Source organism: Dryobates pubescens, chromosome 27, assembly GCF_014839835.1.
Source record: "Dryobates pubescens isolate bDryPub1 chromosome 27, bDryPub1.pri, whole genome shotgun sequence".
NCBI classification, from domain to species: Eukaryota; Metazoa; Chordata; class Aves; order Piciformes; family Picidae; genus Dryobates; species Dryobates pubescens.
In genome coordinates, this window is record NC_071638.1 from 6,428,177 (window position 1) to 6,446,378 (window position 18,202).

Below are 18,202 nucleotides of genomic sequence, written 5' to 3' on the forward strand. Positions count from 1 at the left end.
TAGAGAGTAATAAGGTCACCCCTGAGCCTCCTCTTCTCCAGGCTAAGCAACCCCAGCTCCCTCAGCCTCTCCTCGTAGGGCTTGTGTTCCAAACCCCTCACCAACTTTGTTGCTCTTCTCTGGACTTGTTCCAGCAAGTCAACATCCTTCCTAAACTGAGGGGCCCTGAACTGGACACAGTACTTGAGGTGCATGATATTAGGAAGACCTAATATAAATGAGTGTATTCATTTGCTCTACCTACTGCGCTGTTGCCTCGGTACTGCTACATACAGGAGATGTTTTATTCCTTCTATTTACTCAGACCATAATAATGCAAAAATACATTCATTTTCTCTCAAATTAAAACACAAACAAACAGACAACAGGAACACAAACTTGAGAAGACTAACGTGGTTATCACTTTTATTTTACCAGTTGCATTAGAGGATATAATAGCTTAAAGTAGAACACTTTTCATTATACAGAAATATTAATGTTAAAGTCTCCAATACTTCCCCCGTCCCCCCCTTTTATTTCCATAGACATGCTAGAGCTTCTCTAGTGTGTGAGAAGTCAAGCCACAGTGTCACTCTGGGAATATGCTCCACTAAAAAAATGTTATCAGACACACAAGATTAATTTAGTGGTTTTTTTCCAGAGTAAACCAGAATCTAATTTCCCGAACAGAAGCACTTCACTGTAAAGACTCTCAGACTACAAAAAAACCTACTTGTCACCTTGACAACTTCTAGGCTTTGAACCAGAAAATTGTTATCAGGAGCATGAAACAGTAAGACGACAAAACCACAAATGTTGATAGTGTTTGGTGGTAGAGGAAGCACCCTCATTACCCAAGAAGTTACAGAATGTTTTATGGCATTATAGCAACACTTTTTTATCTGTAACTGTGGTTATGTTGCACAAAGACAGCAAGAAGAAAAGGATGAACTTGAGGATCGTAAGAAACAAGTGGTAAGGATCTCCTCCTTAAAACTTGACAGGAGAGCAAAGTATTACCTACTTCTGCCTAGACAGCTTGTATCAAGAGCAGGTGGGTCAAAGACAGAATGAAGATCTAAATTGTACAGACCAATGAAAGCTGTATGCCCTTCACAGAGCACTCTCCAGAGGATGATGGCTCATATATTATGAAGAAGTTATAATAACAGATGGGAGATGGTTGGTTGAATGATTGGTAGATGGACAGGTGCCTTTGTGGTAGCAGGACAGGGTTTGCTGCCCTCAATGTTCTGATCACTTCTGGGACTTTATTGCCTAGTGTTTTTTAAACTTGATTGACAAACAGAGCAATGAAGCAACATCTTATGTGAAACAGGCAAACAAGACAGGGGCAAAATCTTTTTCTCTCACTACATGCTTTCCCACTTTAGGTATCACAATGGATAATTTTCTTCTAACATAAAAGTTCATTGTAATGCTTATTAATTGTGGTGGTTTGTCAGATGATGCAGTGGCTCCTTCCTTTCTATGACACCAATAACTCACCCTTCATCAGTCTGTACTACTGTACTGTGCAGAAGCCCTGCCTGGCTTGGTTACTCTGTTCTTTATTTGCATGAAAGGACAATGGGCTTTGTGTACACAGTTACCCATTGATGGAGATTTCATTGCTATGCACTTCTTAGTTTCTCACACCTGTTACTATTATAACCTCAATAAAAAGAAAGGAGTAAGGGTTATGTCAGAAAGAGTATTTTAAAAATGGCCTACTAGGGTTGTCTTTTAAACTTTATAATGTTTTGTAACTCAGGAAGCATTTACCTCAAGAGTGATAGGCCACATATTCCCCCCCAGTTTTGACTTTAGTATGTTTTAGAAGAGTTAGGTATGCTCCTCTGAATAAGGTTATTGACTTTTCCCAAAGCAAATTGCTATTGGCCCATTAGATTCTAATACTGCCATTGAATGGAGGAGGAATGACTCATGAATTTCATCCTGCCTTCAGTATTAGCGATCCTGATGGAGAAAAGTAAAATGGTTCACAGGTGGCCTTTGGAGTCTCTCGGTCCTAAGCCTGCCCTGTTCCTCACAGTGATTCTGCCACTGCATCCCTCGGAAAATATCCTGTAGGTTTCCCTGATCTGTGTTGGAGGACAATAACCCCATGAAGATCAACTGAGAACACAGTTCCTGACCATGTTCCCACTCTCTTGGCAGGTTTGCAAAAACTGTAAAAGAGCCATAGACTACCAGGATTCTTCTTGCTTGAAATTAATCCTGCAGTGACTTTACATTCTACCAGGAACACCGTGGAAAATGAATAACCCAAACACAGACACACCAGGTTTAGCTCATTCTTTTTCCTTACTATCTGAGCCTGATATATAAAGGTGGTTTTAAAATAATAGAATTAATAGAATTAACCAGGTTGGAAGAGACCTTCGAGATCATCGTGTCCAACCTATCATCTGACACAACCCAATCAACTAAACCATACAACCAAGCATCCTGTCAAGCCTCGCCCTGAACACCCCCAGCGTCGGCGACCCCACCACCTCCTCAGGCAGCCCATTCCAATGGGCAATCACTCTCTCTGTGTAAAAATTCCTCCTAACCTCCAGCCTAAACCTCCCCTGACGCAGCCTGAGACTGTGTCCTCTTGTTCTGGTACTGGTTGCCTGGGAGAAGAGACCAACCTCTGCCTGTCTACAAGCCCCCTTCAGGTAGTTGTAGAGAGCAATAAGGTCACCCCTGAGTCTCCTCTTCTCCAGACTAAGCAACCCCAGCTCCCTCAATCTCTCCTCATAGGGCTTGTGCTCCAAATAAGAGATCTCACAAGAACACTTGCTATCAGGGAAGAGGTTTGCCGGATTTGGAATGACTTTTCATGTGAGGTATGCCACATACAGTCCTGCAGAACTAAGAAAAGTTAACATTAAATTCCAAATTATAAAATAAGAAAGCACACACACACAAAAATAATAGCAACATGCCCTTTTTATTGCTCTTACAAATCACTTCTGACTAAGGTGTTAAATAAGATATTCCTTGGGCAACAAAGGAGTGGAACATTAACTAACCTTTAAATCCATTGGTCTTACGTAAGATTAGGTAACAAAGAAAACAGCATTCAACACACAAAGCTGGGCTTTGCTATAGAAGTGCAGTGGCTTTTGTTCCATGGCTTTATAAATCACTATAAAAACACAGTCATAATCTTATGGCATTAATCCCCCTTCCAGTGCCATCTGTAATGGGGACAGGTTTTTTTCCTAATGTGGAAAGTTTCAGCCATTTGCAAGAGACATACCCTGTGCCTGTCTTCATTGTGCAAGCTCAAAAAAGATGAGAAGATTAATTCTTATTTGAGAGGCTAATATTTATTCTCAGAAGGAGCTAAATATCCTAGGCTCCTGGAATCCTCTTCGAACTTCTCTTTCCCATTTATTTTCCATTGGAAGAAGTGGGAAGGACCTAAGAACCTTGTTAAATTTAGACAGTAGTGGCTAGGTTTGGTAGAAACTGCAGCTGATGCCTAGAACGTGAAAAGTCTACAAAAGACAGCTTCCAGAATGAAATGACACTTGAGTTTCACAACTGGAGCAGAAAATTAATAGGTTATTAGATTCAGAAGGCAACCAAGTCTGGGAGCCAAGTTGAAGAGTGTTTTATTTTTAAGATGAGAAACTGCATCATTTTTCACATGTAAATGTCAGTACCACACAGCAGACTGGACCCTCATAATCACCAACTCACAGAGCTGCAGCTTGCTATTTCTCTGCCCACATGTGTATCTCTATTCCCCTACAAGCGCTGCTCACTCTCTCCATTGAAAATAATGTCCACAGGATGCATAGAGTTAATTGTTCAGACTATTACAAACATTCTCAGCAGGAACAACAAACACACAACAGCCATTCCCTCAAACACTGTACTTTTCTTTAGGTAAAATATTCTGTGCAATACAAAGAAGAAACTGATAGTCAGAAGTAGCTAATGCCATATTTCTAAAAATTAACCAAACCATTTGCTACAAATCTTCTCTCTCTATTATGGGTTCCAGAGTTGCAATAATCTAAAATAATTCCTGAATTATTACAGTTCAGCCACGTGCTGAGGAGGATACTGAAATAGTGCCTCTGTATCTGAGCACTGAAACAGTAATTGATTATTACTAAATAGATTTATTTTGACTTTTCTTTAAAACCATCTTTTATAAGGGTGTCTAGCTAGCTGACTGACAAGAAGTCATGTCAGATTTGTTTTCTGATGTCCATGGAAAGAGGGATCGATGGCAGACTTATATTATGCAAAAACACTTGTTCATGTGCACATTATGGTTAGTATGTGTATGATTGGTTGCCTCTTTCAGTCCTTTTCTATTACATAATTCCCAGTAACTTAAGACCAATACACCTGCTTTTATACAGCACACAGAAAATAGGAACTTGATCAAACATCTTGATTCATTAAGTGCTAAGTGCTCAGTGTAAAGATTTTCTAACAGTTTTGCTGCTTTATGAAAACTCAGCCAAAAGTGCAAACCATGCAATCACTTTCCTATGACTTTTGCTCTTGTTTTACTTTCTTCAATAGTATTTGATGCTGCTTTTGATTTCTTCACTCACTCCCAAACTGAAAAGTAAACATCTGTTTTCTTATGAAGGCACAGATTTACCTGATTATACCTCACAATGCTTACCCTGTGGCAGAAAAAAAAATTAAACATTTAATATTTAAACTTCATTTTTCCTGGAAAACAAATAAAAATACAGGAAATTATGTTTCCAATACAAAACACAGAAATACCTGGATAAAAATGCTCTATGCATCGTTTTATCTCTGTCAGCATCACTTTTTTCCTCCAAAAATAGAACTGAACAACCATGTTCTTTAAAAACAATCTGAGCATTACTATTCTAAATATAGGTTGAATATTTTTCAAGGCATGCAGGGTTTCACCTAAAACCATATTGCTAAATATTATAGTTCAGTTTCAATTACATGCTGGCATACACAGGAAAGAAGATGGTAGCTTATTTGCTCTAAGTCCACGCTGCAAGAGTGCAGGGTTCTACTTTTTGATGAAAAAAAATCAGCACTAATGAATAGCTGAAAAACATAATTGAGTGTGGAATACCAGACCTATTCACCACTGGAGAAATAAGAAAGGGTTTTACTACCTCTACAGAGATCATTTTTAGACTGGCCTTTTTATTCCAAGGAATGAAGCAATCTATCTACATCCTGAATGATAAATTCTCTACTTGTGAAAGGCTTCATTTATCACAAACAATGAAAAAAAATATGGAAAGAAGAATCAATAGATGTAGCAGTTTAGTCCAGCAAAGGCCTTTCTTAAAGAGAAACCTCAGTCAAGGTTGAAAGAGCAATTAAGGCAGTCTCAAAAATCTGGGCCACTCTGATAGAGTTCGGTTAACATGTGGCAGAAGTAATCATCCACTTGTGAAAATGATTTTCAGTTCATTCTCAAACACCTTTCAGACACTCATGATCCCATTTAACTGACAACAATACAGGCTATCTGTGGGCATCATTGCATTTGCTGCGAGAGCCAATGGGGACCAACTGCCCACAGGCACTTTCAGTCATCCCTGGGTGCTTGCATAAAAGGAATCTTCCTTGCACTGCATTCCTTCTTTTATTTAACCCCGCAAGATTAAGCCACTTTTTTGTCTTCAGTTGAGGACAAGAGAGAAAACTCATTGAAGACAACAATATGACCTAGGTCATAAGAAACCTAGCTGTAAACATTCTTGGATTCATTTTAGTACTTTCTGTGCTCTTGAGAAAGAGAACTAAATAAGCTGTCAACAGATGGAATGCAAAAAAAAAAAAATTAGCTAAACATCTACTGTAAATATGCATGCTAAGGATAAAGAAATGATGAAGAATGTCAAGTAATACAAACACCACAGGCACGGAAAACAGTTCAATCTATTTCAATGTGCAAGATACTCAGAATATGAATAGGAAAACATAATGGTTTTTTCTTCCCCCTAGACAACTTTTCACTTACAGTATAAATGGTTATTAGCGTGTTGAAAGGTCAGATATCCCTAGATTCTTTAACAGTGGTATCTTACTGCACTACAGAGTGCTTCAACATTTGTGAATATGCATGCCAGTACTTAGGAAACCTGTGAAGTAACTGCAATGGCAACTTGAGAATTATTAATCCAATTTATGTCATATAATGAAACCTACTTGGTATGTAAAGTGGGAGTGTTTGTCAAGACAGAAACACATCCTTTAGCCTTGAGAGAATTCCAAGCAAGAAAAGAATCCTTCAGATGCAACATGAATTCAGAAAGTGCTCTGATTCCAATGTAATCTAATTGTAATGCAAACAGGTAATCTATCACAACTGTGAAACAGCTGGTGCTGAAGAGCAGGCATCCACTCTTTCTGGTGCTTTTTGATGCAGCTTACTTTGAACTACCTCTATACTGAATCCATGGACCAAATAGCTACCAGAGCTTGCAGTATACATGAGTGCATTCCTGGAGTTCATCTCTTTGTTTAATTTAATCTAAAAGGATAACAGTCTGTGAAAACAAACTATTCAGTAAAGTGAAACAAAGCACTGTAAGCAGGAACAACTAAGAGATTGTTTTCAAAACTGAAAATCTGATTTGAAATTCTAATGATGTAGTAGAAGCAGTTCCAACTGTATTGCCTTCCCTTTAGCATCTTGTCTGTGGAAACACTTCTCCACATTGCCAGACCTCAGATCAACTCAGAAGCATCCAGGCATCCATCCTGGACATCTCTCCATGTCAGTGCAAGCACATGACACTGCAATTAGAAAAACTGGTGAGCCTTTTCCCTGGGTGGCTGTGATACTAGTTTTGATCTAGAAAACCTAAACGGTTGAGGACTTGTTAATATGAAAAATCATAGTATCATAGTATCAGTCAGGGTTGGAAGGCACCACAAAGATCATCTAGTTACAACCCCCCTGCCATGGGCAGGGACACCCCACACTAGAGCAGGCTGGCCAGAGCCTCATCCAGCCTGGTCTTAAACACCTCCAGGGACGGCACCCCAACCACCTCCCTGGACAACCCATTCCAGGGCTTTGCCACTCTCATGGTGAAGAACTTCCTCCTCACCTCCAGCCTGAATCTCCCCACCTCCAGCTTCATTCCATTTCCCCTAGTCCTAGCACTACCTGAGATCCTGAGAAGTCCCTCCCCAGCCTTCTTGTAGGCCTCCTTCAGATACTGGAAGGCCACAATTAGGTCACCTCAGAGCCTTCTCTTCTCCAGACTGAACAGCCCCAACTCCTTCAGTCTGTCCTCAAAATCTGCTCAAAAATCTGCTTTCCTTTCTAGGTCATACACTGCCACTGATGGAATCATTCAAAATACCCTGCTCACTAGATCACATTGATCTAGCAAAGGCATGAGGAAATGTGTTCAAAGGCATGAGGAAATACGTTACACCTGATATCCCTATTTGTGATTTGAAACTCTGTCTAGAAATTACGATAATGAATGAGCCTAGTATTCTCCCTCAGTTCATGCACACAGAAGATGTTCATTCAAAATGTTGTGATGTTTCAAACCATATTTTTTTAAAATTCTTGACAGCTGGATTTATTTTTTTTTAATGCCTAAAATAATTAAATTAAAATCACTATTTAAAAACATCACAAAGCTTTGAAACAGATCGGCTTAACAAGTCCTAACTCATCTATCATTATTTTCTTAATATGAATGATGCTCAACACTTCAGTAGTGCTTTATAAACTTCAGATAATTGCTCCACACAACATGCCCTGTGAGAGAAGTCAGCATTATTACATTAGCTTCTGTGGAAGAGAAACCAAAGCAGAGCAAGAACTGTTATAGCTCTCTAAAACTACCTGAAGGGAGGTTGTAGCCAGGAGGGGGTTGATCTCTTCTCCCAGGCCACCAGCACCAGAACAAGGGGAAACAGTCTCAAGCTGTGCCAGGGGAAGTTTAGGCTCCAGGTGAGGAGAAAGTTCTTCACAGAGAGAGTTGTTAGCCATTGGAATGGGCTGCTCAGGGAGGTGGTGGAGTCACCATCCCTGGAGGTGCTCAAGAGGGGACTGGACGTGGCACTTGGTGCCATGGTTTAGTAGTCCTGAGGTCTGTGGTGATAGGTTGGACTTGATGATCTTTGAGGTCTCTTCCAACCTTATTGATTCTATGATTCTAAGAAACATTCAGGAAAGCCTCACACCAGCCAGAATGGAATGGAATGGAATGGAATGGAATGGAATGGAATGGAATGGAATGGAATGGAATGGAATGGAATAGAATAGAATAGAATAGAATAGAATAGAATAGAATAGACCAGACCAGGTTGGAAGAGACCTTTGAGATCATCAACTCCAACCTATCATCTAACACTATCTAATCAAGTTAACCATGGCACCAAGCACCCCATCAAGTCTCTTCCTAAACACCTCCAGTGATGGTGCTCCCTGGGCAGCACATTCCAATGGGCAATCACTCTTTCTATGAAGAATTTCTTCCTAACATCCAACCTAAACCTCTCTTGGCACAGCTTGAGCCTGTGTCCCCTTGTTCTGTTGCTGGTTGCCTGGGAGAAGAGGCCAGCCTCCACCTGTTTACAACCTCCCTTCAGGTAGTTGTAGACAGCAATAAGGTCTCCCCTGAGCCTCCTCCTCTCCAGGCTAAGCAACCCCAGCTCCCTCAGCCCCTCCTCACAGGGCTTGTGCTCCAAATCATCTTCCAGACACTGCATTTCAGAAGCCTGTGAAGACATTTAACCTTTTCACTCCATATGTCAACACATGGAAATTGTTCATGAATTTAAAAAAATAAAAAATCCAAAGCAAACCAGCAAATTCAAACCATTTATCTTTGCAATTCCACTCTGCCACTTTCTGTGACCACGTTTCCCCTGTACTTTGTATGGATCCAGTGTAAACTATCAGGGGCATATTTCACCTTCAGAGCTTTGCAAATTACCCCTTGGAACTGTCATTCTGTCTCCACTGGCTATAGCAGATCCCTACAGTGCTGAGACTCCAAACTTAGGCATTGCAGTTACTTACCTAAAAACAGATGAAGGAGGCCTGCTCTACCTAGGCATCATGAAAAGACATTTGCAGAAAATGTTTGTCTGGTGAAAGTACTCATTCTAAAGCACAATTCAGAATAACACGCATCATTTTTTTTTTTTCTTTTCAAGTCACAGAATTGTCAGGGTTGGAAGGGACCTCAAGGATCATTTAGTTCCAACCCTGCTACCAGTGCTATGAGGACAAGCTTCTGTGGATGCAGTGACTGAACTTAGCTGATAATGAACAAAGACTATTCTGACTGTAAAGATTTCAAAATCCATGGCACACTTGGTAGGAAAAATCCCTTTATTTTTAGTTATGCTACTACAGAGCAGTCCAGGATGAAAAGTGATAGACTGCAACTTAGGCAACATTGGGGAAAACTACCTTCATACACAATCTTTGTAACAGCAGTCTCTCCTTATGTTGCAGAAATAAAAAGCTTTTTATTGAGAACTATGTTATTGTCTTCTGGATTAAAATTTTGATACTGCATGCTCTCTTATATTGGAAAATGTCCTTTTACTGTTCCAGACTTGATGTAAACACTGAACCAATGATTGCCACCTTTCTCTCCCAACATACAACAACAGAAAAACACATGGTGGTGCCTATGTCAGAGGTGCAGACTGTCTCCACTGCATCTGCAAGCACCCCCAAGGAACATAGGAACAGTGCCAAAGATTAATTTCCAATCTCACTTAGCAATGCAACTGTTATGGCTTGTTTCCATGAATTAGTTACATTTCATTGTGCATTTCAGGCATTCCTGGGCAGGTTTGTGAAAGGGAAATTCAATTGCATTGAATGTTAGTGTATGCAAAGAAGACTGGCTCAGAAAGCCTTTGCTTTGCAGACAAGTGGAGTCTGAAAGAGTTCTGAGACTACTCTTAGAAACTCTCTGCTGGTCCCAGTGGGAGACATGATACTGGGTTTTATGAACATCTGGTCAAAGACAGTAGAGGTAATTTAACATTCCATTAGAGATATTCTGCCTTGGACAACCTCCCAGATAACTGTAGATTATCTTTCAATAAAAAGTTAAGTAAATTTTTTTTGTTTTATTTTTATACTTCTGGTCACCTTACCAAGACAATACAGGAGTGAGAATAAGGAAGAAAGCTTTGGTAGTATGGCCCAGTCAATCAGTTTTCTCCTAAGAAACTTTAAGCCAACTTCTCTTAAGACAACTTCCAGTGTACAATAATATGTATCAGAACCATTCACATGATTGGATGTTTGTCCTTGAAAATGCCACATGGAAGTAAACCATCTAAACCTGAATTTTGCAGGAATTACTCTAGGAAACAATAGAAATGTGTCACTGAGTGATGTATTTCCCTCTGAGAACTTTATCATAGAATCATTTAGGCTGAAAAAGATCTTTAAGATCATGAGATCCAACCACTAACCTAACACTGCCAAGTCTAACTAACACTAAACCAAGCCCCCATGGGTCACATTTACACATATTTTGAGTACTGTGTTCAGTTCTGGGCCCCTCAGTTTAAGAAGGACATCAAGACAATTGAACATGTCCAGAGAAGGGCAATGAGGCTGGGGAGAGGCCTCAAGCACAAGCCCTACAAGGAGAGGTTGAGGGAGCTGGGGTTGTTTAGCCTGGAGAAGAGGAGGCTCAGAGGAGACCTTATTGCTCTCTACAACTACCTGAAAGGTGGTTATAGCCAGGAGGTGGTTGGTCTCTTCTCCCAGGCAACCAGCACCAGAAGAAGAGGACACAGTCTCAAGCTGTGCCAGGGGAAGTTTAGGCTGGAGGTGAGGAGAAAGTTCTTCACAGAGAGTTGTTAGCCATTGGAATGTGCTGTCCAAGGAGGTGGTGGAGTCACCATCCCTGGAGGTGTTCAAGAGGGGATTGGACCTGCCACTTGTTGCCATGTTTTAGTCCTGAGGTCTGTGGGGACAGGTTGGACTTGATGATCTTTGAGGTCTCTTCCAACCTTGGTGATTCTGTGATTCTGTGTGTGATTTTAAATACCTCCAGGGATGGTGACTCAGTGACTTCACTGGGCAGCCTGTTCCAATGTTTAACAACCCTCTTGGTGAAAAGCTTTTCCTTAATAGATTCATAGATTCATAGAACACCAGGTTGGAAGGGACCTCAAGGATCATCAAGTGCAACCTTTCAGGCTAAGAATATAGATTAATTGGGATGGCCCAGCACCATGTCAAGCTGGGTTTTAATATCCAATAATGTCCTTTAACATCTCTTTACAGACTTCAAGATTTCTCAGTAGATTTAAATATTAAAATAATATAGAAATAAATATATTAAAGTAATATAAAAATAAATTCAAGATTAAAATGATATAAAAATAATGAGGAAAAAACCATTTGTAAAGAAATGTTTATATCTTTAAAATGGTTTTGGTTTGGGTGGTGGTTAGACAAAACCATGAAAGTGATATACATGGGAGCCTATAATACCAGCATAGATTTGCTATTTACCTAAAATTCTTTACTGTAACAAATAGAAAATAAAAACATTCAAATGTCCATTCCTTACACTAGATTTGTTAAACTGGAGCTGATTTACTTTTGGAGCCATAGATGCAGGACTTCAGGAAGACAGAATTTCCCACCTGTGAGAAGCATCACAGCCATCTACCGAGGTCAGTCCATATCTGCTACACAGAATTGCTCTGACAAGCAACTGTCTGCCAAAAATAGCAATACTAATGTGCTATTTGATTGTGAGGCTGCTGTTACATAAAAAGAAGACCATTCTCAATATCTAAGAAAATATAAGTAGTAACACCAATGAATTGGATGTGAGGGGAGGTTTAGAGTGGTTTCTCCTCATGGAGTTTTAGAAACACTTCCTTTAAAAAGAGCATTTATTTGTATAAAAGGGTATGAAGGGTAAAATGCCTTTTATGAGCATTATGGTGACAGATTTAAACAGAACAATAAGTAAAATTAATCTTTTAGCATTATTCACGGATGATTGTTCAAATCTAAGATTGAGATGGGTTAGTTTATTTCTCTAAGCAGAACTTTGCATGTATGTGTGTGTGTGTATATATATATGTGTATATATATATACACACATATGTAAAAAAAATTCATGAAACAACATAAACAATCAAAAGTGTGATTCACTCAGCTGCATTATAATCATATTCCCATCTTCTCCCTTAATTTAACCATGCTGCCCTCCTGTGGATGTCAGGACACATATAATGCACTGGATCAGAAAAAGAAAACCTAGTTCAAATCGATCTCTGCTATCTGTCGGTGACGGACTTGGAGGGAAGAAAATGCCGCTGTGTAACCATAAGAAAGTGGTTAAATTAAACTTCAGAGCAAGGACTGTGACATTTATATTTGAAATAGTCTTAAAATGAATATTTGAAATAAGCAGAACGTCTTATCATTCCAGAAATCATGTCTATATGAGAGGACAGTCATACATACTAATGATGCAGTTATTCTCAAATTAGGATGAGAACATTCATTGCATAATGACGACTTACTTCATCTGCTGAATTGCCAAGGCGGTCGAACACATACATTACACAGATTATCCAACAACTCAAAAAGCATAGAAATCAGATGCAAAAGTATCAGTATTTGGTAAACTGAAAAAGTGTCAACTGGTGACACTGTTTAACATTTTTTTTTCCTGGTACAGAGACATCAAAGATATCTTGTGGAATCATTGAGTCAAAAAATAGGGTTTGACTCAATTATTGAGTCAAAAAATAAAAGGGTTTGTAATAGAAGAACCTAAAAGTAAGGAGCTGTATAACTGATTATTCAAAGAAATTATCTCATGCAGGAAAAAAAAAAGAATACATTTTGATCAACTACATTTCCATAGTGTCTCTGTTCTAATAAGCTCTGCTATTTTTTAACTGGAGATTTGTTATTATGCACTAAAACATATACGTATCTTGAACACATCTAAAGTTTGCTTAATTGTTGGTTTAAATCAGATCAGTATGGCAGAGGTACCAAGCCCAGCAAGGTTACAATAGCTGGAGTGACACAGTGCAGCTGGTTGTCAAATAATAACAACAAAGAATGCTTAATAACAAAGAATGCTTAAAAATATACTGATCTTTTTGAATAAGGACTAAAATCTCTACAGGCTATAAAAGGCAGAGTGACACATCCTGATTCTAAAACTTGTTAGAAAATCAACACTTTTTCTTCAGATATTTTTTTGGGTGGTCTTTAACTCAGAAATACAAATGAAAACTAATCTGTCAAACTTTAAATTAAGCCACTCTTTGCAAAATACTGTCCATATTATTAAAAAGACTGTGAAACGAATGGGGAAAAAAAAAAGAATGTGAAAGAAAAGAAGTGGAAAAACTGTAGGAAAATAATTTGGACAAGACATTTAGTATAGTTTGTGCCAATTAGGGAAGTTGCTAACACACCATATCAATAGCTAACAATTGACCTAAGTAGTGGGGCTAATTAAATGAAACAAGATAATTAAATGCTTCTCAATATACAATAAAAAAAAATTTGGCTGAAAGTGTTCCATAATGTTGTCTTTTTGTTTTCCTAATGTCTGCTTTTCTGCTGAGTTTTAATCAGTGTATCTATATGCATAAAAGACAGATAGTGTCCAGATGTTAATGTGTTGCTGGCAGGAATCAGGTGTTCAATTACAATTTATTGAGTGTGCAAGGAAAAAAAAACGAAGCCTGCCATTAAGTAGAATATCTCAAGCTCAATTAAAAATTAATGTAGCACTTGTGATTGAAAGGAACACTTACATTCTATAATGGCAATAAAATTCTACATGTCATCTGATTATTAGCAGATTAGTAGTGCACTAATCTAGAAATCAGTGTTATTGCCTCTTTGAGAGTGGATCCTTTGCTTCTCCATACACAAAAGAATTGCAAAGCTACATTTATACAAATTGCTGGTTCCTTCTATGTGACAATTTTATTTATTTATTTATTGATTTATTTAGTGTGCTGTGAATGAAAGAACTGCAGCTGTAACATTTTTGGAGATGTTAGTCCAGCACTCAGCTACTGGCAATATTTTTCATATTTGATACCAGGCCCAGTTCTGTTGCAGGCCAAACAAATCCAGTTTTGCCTGAATGCATTAATTACTCAGAACTTGACTGAAAGACCCATAAAATGACATCTGCCATTTTGCCCCTGTACTCAGCACTGGTTAGGCCACACCTTGAGTGCTGTGTCCAGTTCTGGGCCCCTCAGTTAAGGAAAGATGTTGAGTTGCTGGAACGTGTCCAGAGAAGGGCAACAGAGCTGGGGAGGGGTTTGGAGCACAAGCCCTGTGAGGAGAGGCTGAGGGAGCTGGGGTTGCTTAGCCTGGAGAAGAGGAGGCTCAGGGCAGACATTATTGCTGTCTACAACTACCTGAAGGGAGGTTGTAGCCAGGCAGGGGTTGGTCTCTTCTCCCAGGCAACCAGCACCAGAACAAGAGGACACAGTCTCAAGCTGCACCAGGGGAGGTTTAGATTGGATGTTAGGAAGAAGTTCTTCATAGAAAGAGTGATTGGCCATTGGATTGGGCTGCCTGGGGAAGTGGTGCAGTCAGCATCACTGGAGGTGTTTAGGAAGAGACTGGATGGGGTGCTTGGTTGTATGGTTTAGTTGATTAGGTGGTGTTGGATGATAGGTTGGACTCGATCTCAAAGGTCTCTTCCATCCTGGTTAATTCTATTCTATTCTATTCTATTCTATTCTATTCTATTCTATTCTATTCTATTCTATTCTATTCACTCCTAGCTTGTAGCCCTTAATGTCAAAGGACCCATTCTGTAGTTTATGTGTTCGGATTCTTATTTCAGCTTGCCCTTCTGACTTATTCAGATAGAAAAGGGCTCTACAGAGCCATAAGCATTCAGTTTTAGAAAAGAGACTGGCCATCATGATTCCAACTGAGGGGAGCATAACCTCAGGCAGACTTCTCCACACCAGCACTACTATAACCTAAGTCTAGCTCTTTATTCTCTTCTACTTGGTCAATGGCATAGCGCATGCCACTTTGAACTTAAAATGGTTTCAAAATTTAAATAAGCTTTAAACACCAGTGGTCAACATCAGAAAAGTAACTTCTAAGCCACTGATTTACTGAACAAGGGTTACTAGCTTGGTATGTAGGAATCTGTCCTCTCACCACAACCACACAGTTTTATATCTTTGGAAAAAAAAAATTGAAGTGAATCAGATGACAGCTTTGGGCTGGTAAGCTAATGTTATCAGAGGAGCTGGTAAAGTAAGGGAATTTGGTCTGACCCTGATGGAGGCTTAGCAGTGGAACGCAAACTTGCACCTACTCCAGTGCTGCCCCTGCCAATTTGTCCCTGGATTACTCCATACACAAAAAATGATCAAACAGAACTTCCTGTCTCTTGCTCCAAAGATAAACCGTGCATAGGCTTTGACATAACATTTCACATACTTTTTTCACCTACCTGATCTCTTTTATCATTTATGCATGCAGTGAAAAAAAACAAACCAAAACCAACTCCCACACATTAGGAAAAGACAACAGTGTCATTGGGCAGACACAGTTAATTTAGGATGGGATTAAATTACAACAAGTCTGTGACAGCAAGCATGCTAAAAAAGATCATTTGTAGTGCAGGGTGAACTCTTCACTACAATTTTTACTTAAATAAAAAGACAGTGAGCTAATCATGCAGACCTCTGTATCAAAGCACTGCTACACTGATGATACTGCAGAAACCACCAGCCTAACAAGGTGATGCCACCATGTTGCTTATTTGGAGATGTGATAAGATACTCAAGGACCCTGACAAAATGGTACAGTATTGAAATGCCAACACAACTGTGTTGACATTTAACAGGATATGGACTATGTAAGGGAGCTGGCTGTGAAGAATATACTACTTGGGTAAAACAACAGAAGTGCAGGGCCACGGAGACTCTGTTACTATGTAAGAATTAAATGCAGTACTGTACTCGATGAAATTATACTACTGTGGAAGAAAAGAAAAACAAACACAAAACTCACACTAGATTTAATTTATAGGAAGCTACCTCTGCCTGTACATCCAGTACTGTGTTAAAATAATTTTTGCCTGTACAGAATAGAGTACTGCCAATAGAAACCCACTCTTGGACACAGCACAGCACAACTTACCCTACAGTATCTAATTAGGCCAGCATTCTGGCACACAGAGAGCATTAGATTGCTTACCTACTAGTAGCATTTGAAATTAATGCTACTGTCATAAAGGCCTTTGATTTTGAAAGGCTTTGCATTCCAAAGGCCAAGAATGAGATTAATTTTATCTTCCTACAAGTAACAGATGGACAATGAAAGTGACGGAAGGGCACAACAGGCAGGTGGTATGGCATCATCCTTGCTGTTAATAGCACTGGCACTCCGTATAGAAATAATGCCAGGGCATGCCAGACCATATGTGATGCCAATGTATGTCTAGTGGAAACAAATCTCTCAAATTCTATGTCACAGATTAGTATGCAGTACCAAGAAACAAGTCAGACCACCTGACAAGAAAGACTAATAAATAAACCACATGTATTGCCTACATGATACGTGTGCTACGTCAGTTTGCAGTGGAATAAAGTAATATAAACAAAATCTAAAACCGTTATTTCATTGATATTTGGTCCTGCAGTCTGAGAAAAGAATAATATTGCTTAGGTAAGTATGCATTATAGTGATAACTCTTGAATGTGTCCAGAGAAGGGCAACAAAGCTGGGGAGAGGCCTCAAGCACAACCCCTATGAGGAGAGGCTGAGGGAGCTGAGATTGTTTAGCCTGGAGAAGAGGAGGCTCAGGGGAGACATTCTTGCTCTCTACAACTACCCGAAAGGTGGTTGTAGCCAAAAGGGGGTTGGTCTCTTCTCAAGGCAACCAGCACCAGAACAAGAGGACACAGTCTCAAGCTGCACCAGGGGAAGTTTAGGCTTGAGTTGAGGAGAAAGTTCTTCACAGAGAGAGTTGTTAGCCATTGGAATGTGCTGCCCAGCGAGGTGGTGGAGTCACCATCCCTGAGGGTGTCCAAGAGGGGACTGACGTGGCACTTGGTGCCATGGTTTAGTAGTCATGAGGTCTTGGGTGACACTGTGATACTTCACAGAATCACAGAATCACCAAGGTTGGAATAGACCTCAAAGATCATCAAGTCCAACCTGTCACCACAGACCCCATGACTAAACCATGGCACCAAGTGCCAGGTCCAATCCCCTCTTGAACACCTCCAGGGATGGTGACTCCACCACCTCCCTGGGCAGCACATTCCAATGGTGAACTACTCTCGTTAGGACTTTACAGACAGCCAGGACTTCCAGTATATAATGGAAGGTGGCTTGGTGAGCACATCTGCCAACTCTTCCAGTACTCCTGGCTCCTTAGACTTGTGTGCACCTAAGTGGCTTAGCAGGTCACTGATCACCACCTCTTTAATGATGACAACATCATTCTGGTTCTGCTCCCTGTCTCCGAGCTCATGTGTCCAGGGAACAACTAGTTTTACGGCTGAAAACTGAGGCAAAGTAGGCATAGAGCACCTTGGCCTTTTCCTCATCCTTTGTCACCATGTTTCTTCCTGCATCCAGTAATGGATGGAGATGATCCCTAGTCAGTCCTTTTGTTGTTAATGTATTTACAGAAACATTTTTTATTGTCCTTAACAGCTGTAGCTAGGTTGAGTTCTAGCTGGGCTTTGGCTCCTCAGATTTTCTCCCTGCATAGCCTCACTGCATCTTTATAGCTCTCAGGAGACACCTGTTCCCTCTTCCAAAGGCCATAAACTCTCCTTTTGTTCCTGAGGTCCAGGCAAAGGTCCTTAGTCCTTATTCAGCCAGGCCAGTCTCTTTCCCCAATAACTTGTTTTTTGGCACATGATGATAGCCTGCTCTTCTGTATCTAAGACTTCCTTCTCAAAGTATGTCCAGCTTTCTGGAACTTCTGTACACTTCAGGACTGCCTCCCAAGGGGCTTCATCAGTCTCCTGAACAGGCCAAAGTCTGCCCTCCAGAAGCTGAAGGTGGCAGTTTTACTAACCCCACTCTGTACTGTCCTAAGAACTGAAAATTCTATCATTTCATGATTGCTGTGCTCTCAGCAGCCTCCAACATTTACTTTCCCCACAAGTTCTCTGTTCATGAGAAGCGGATTGAGGAGGGCATCTTCCCTGGTTGGCTCCTTCACCAGCTGTGTCA

At 40.0% G+C, this 18,202-nt stretch overlaps 1 protein-coding gene across 6 annotated transcripts in view; it reads right to left on the bottom strand.

Moving 5' to 3' along the window:
• The window catches only part of CADPS2 (calcium dependent secretion activator 2), a 366,370-nt gene that overhangs the window by 132,708 nt on the left and 215,460 nt on the right, over window positions 1–18,202 (bottom strand). The window lies entirely within an intron of this gene.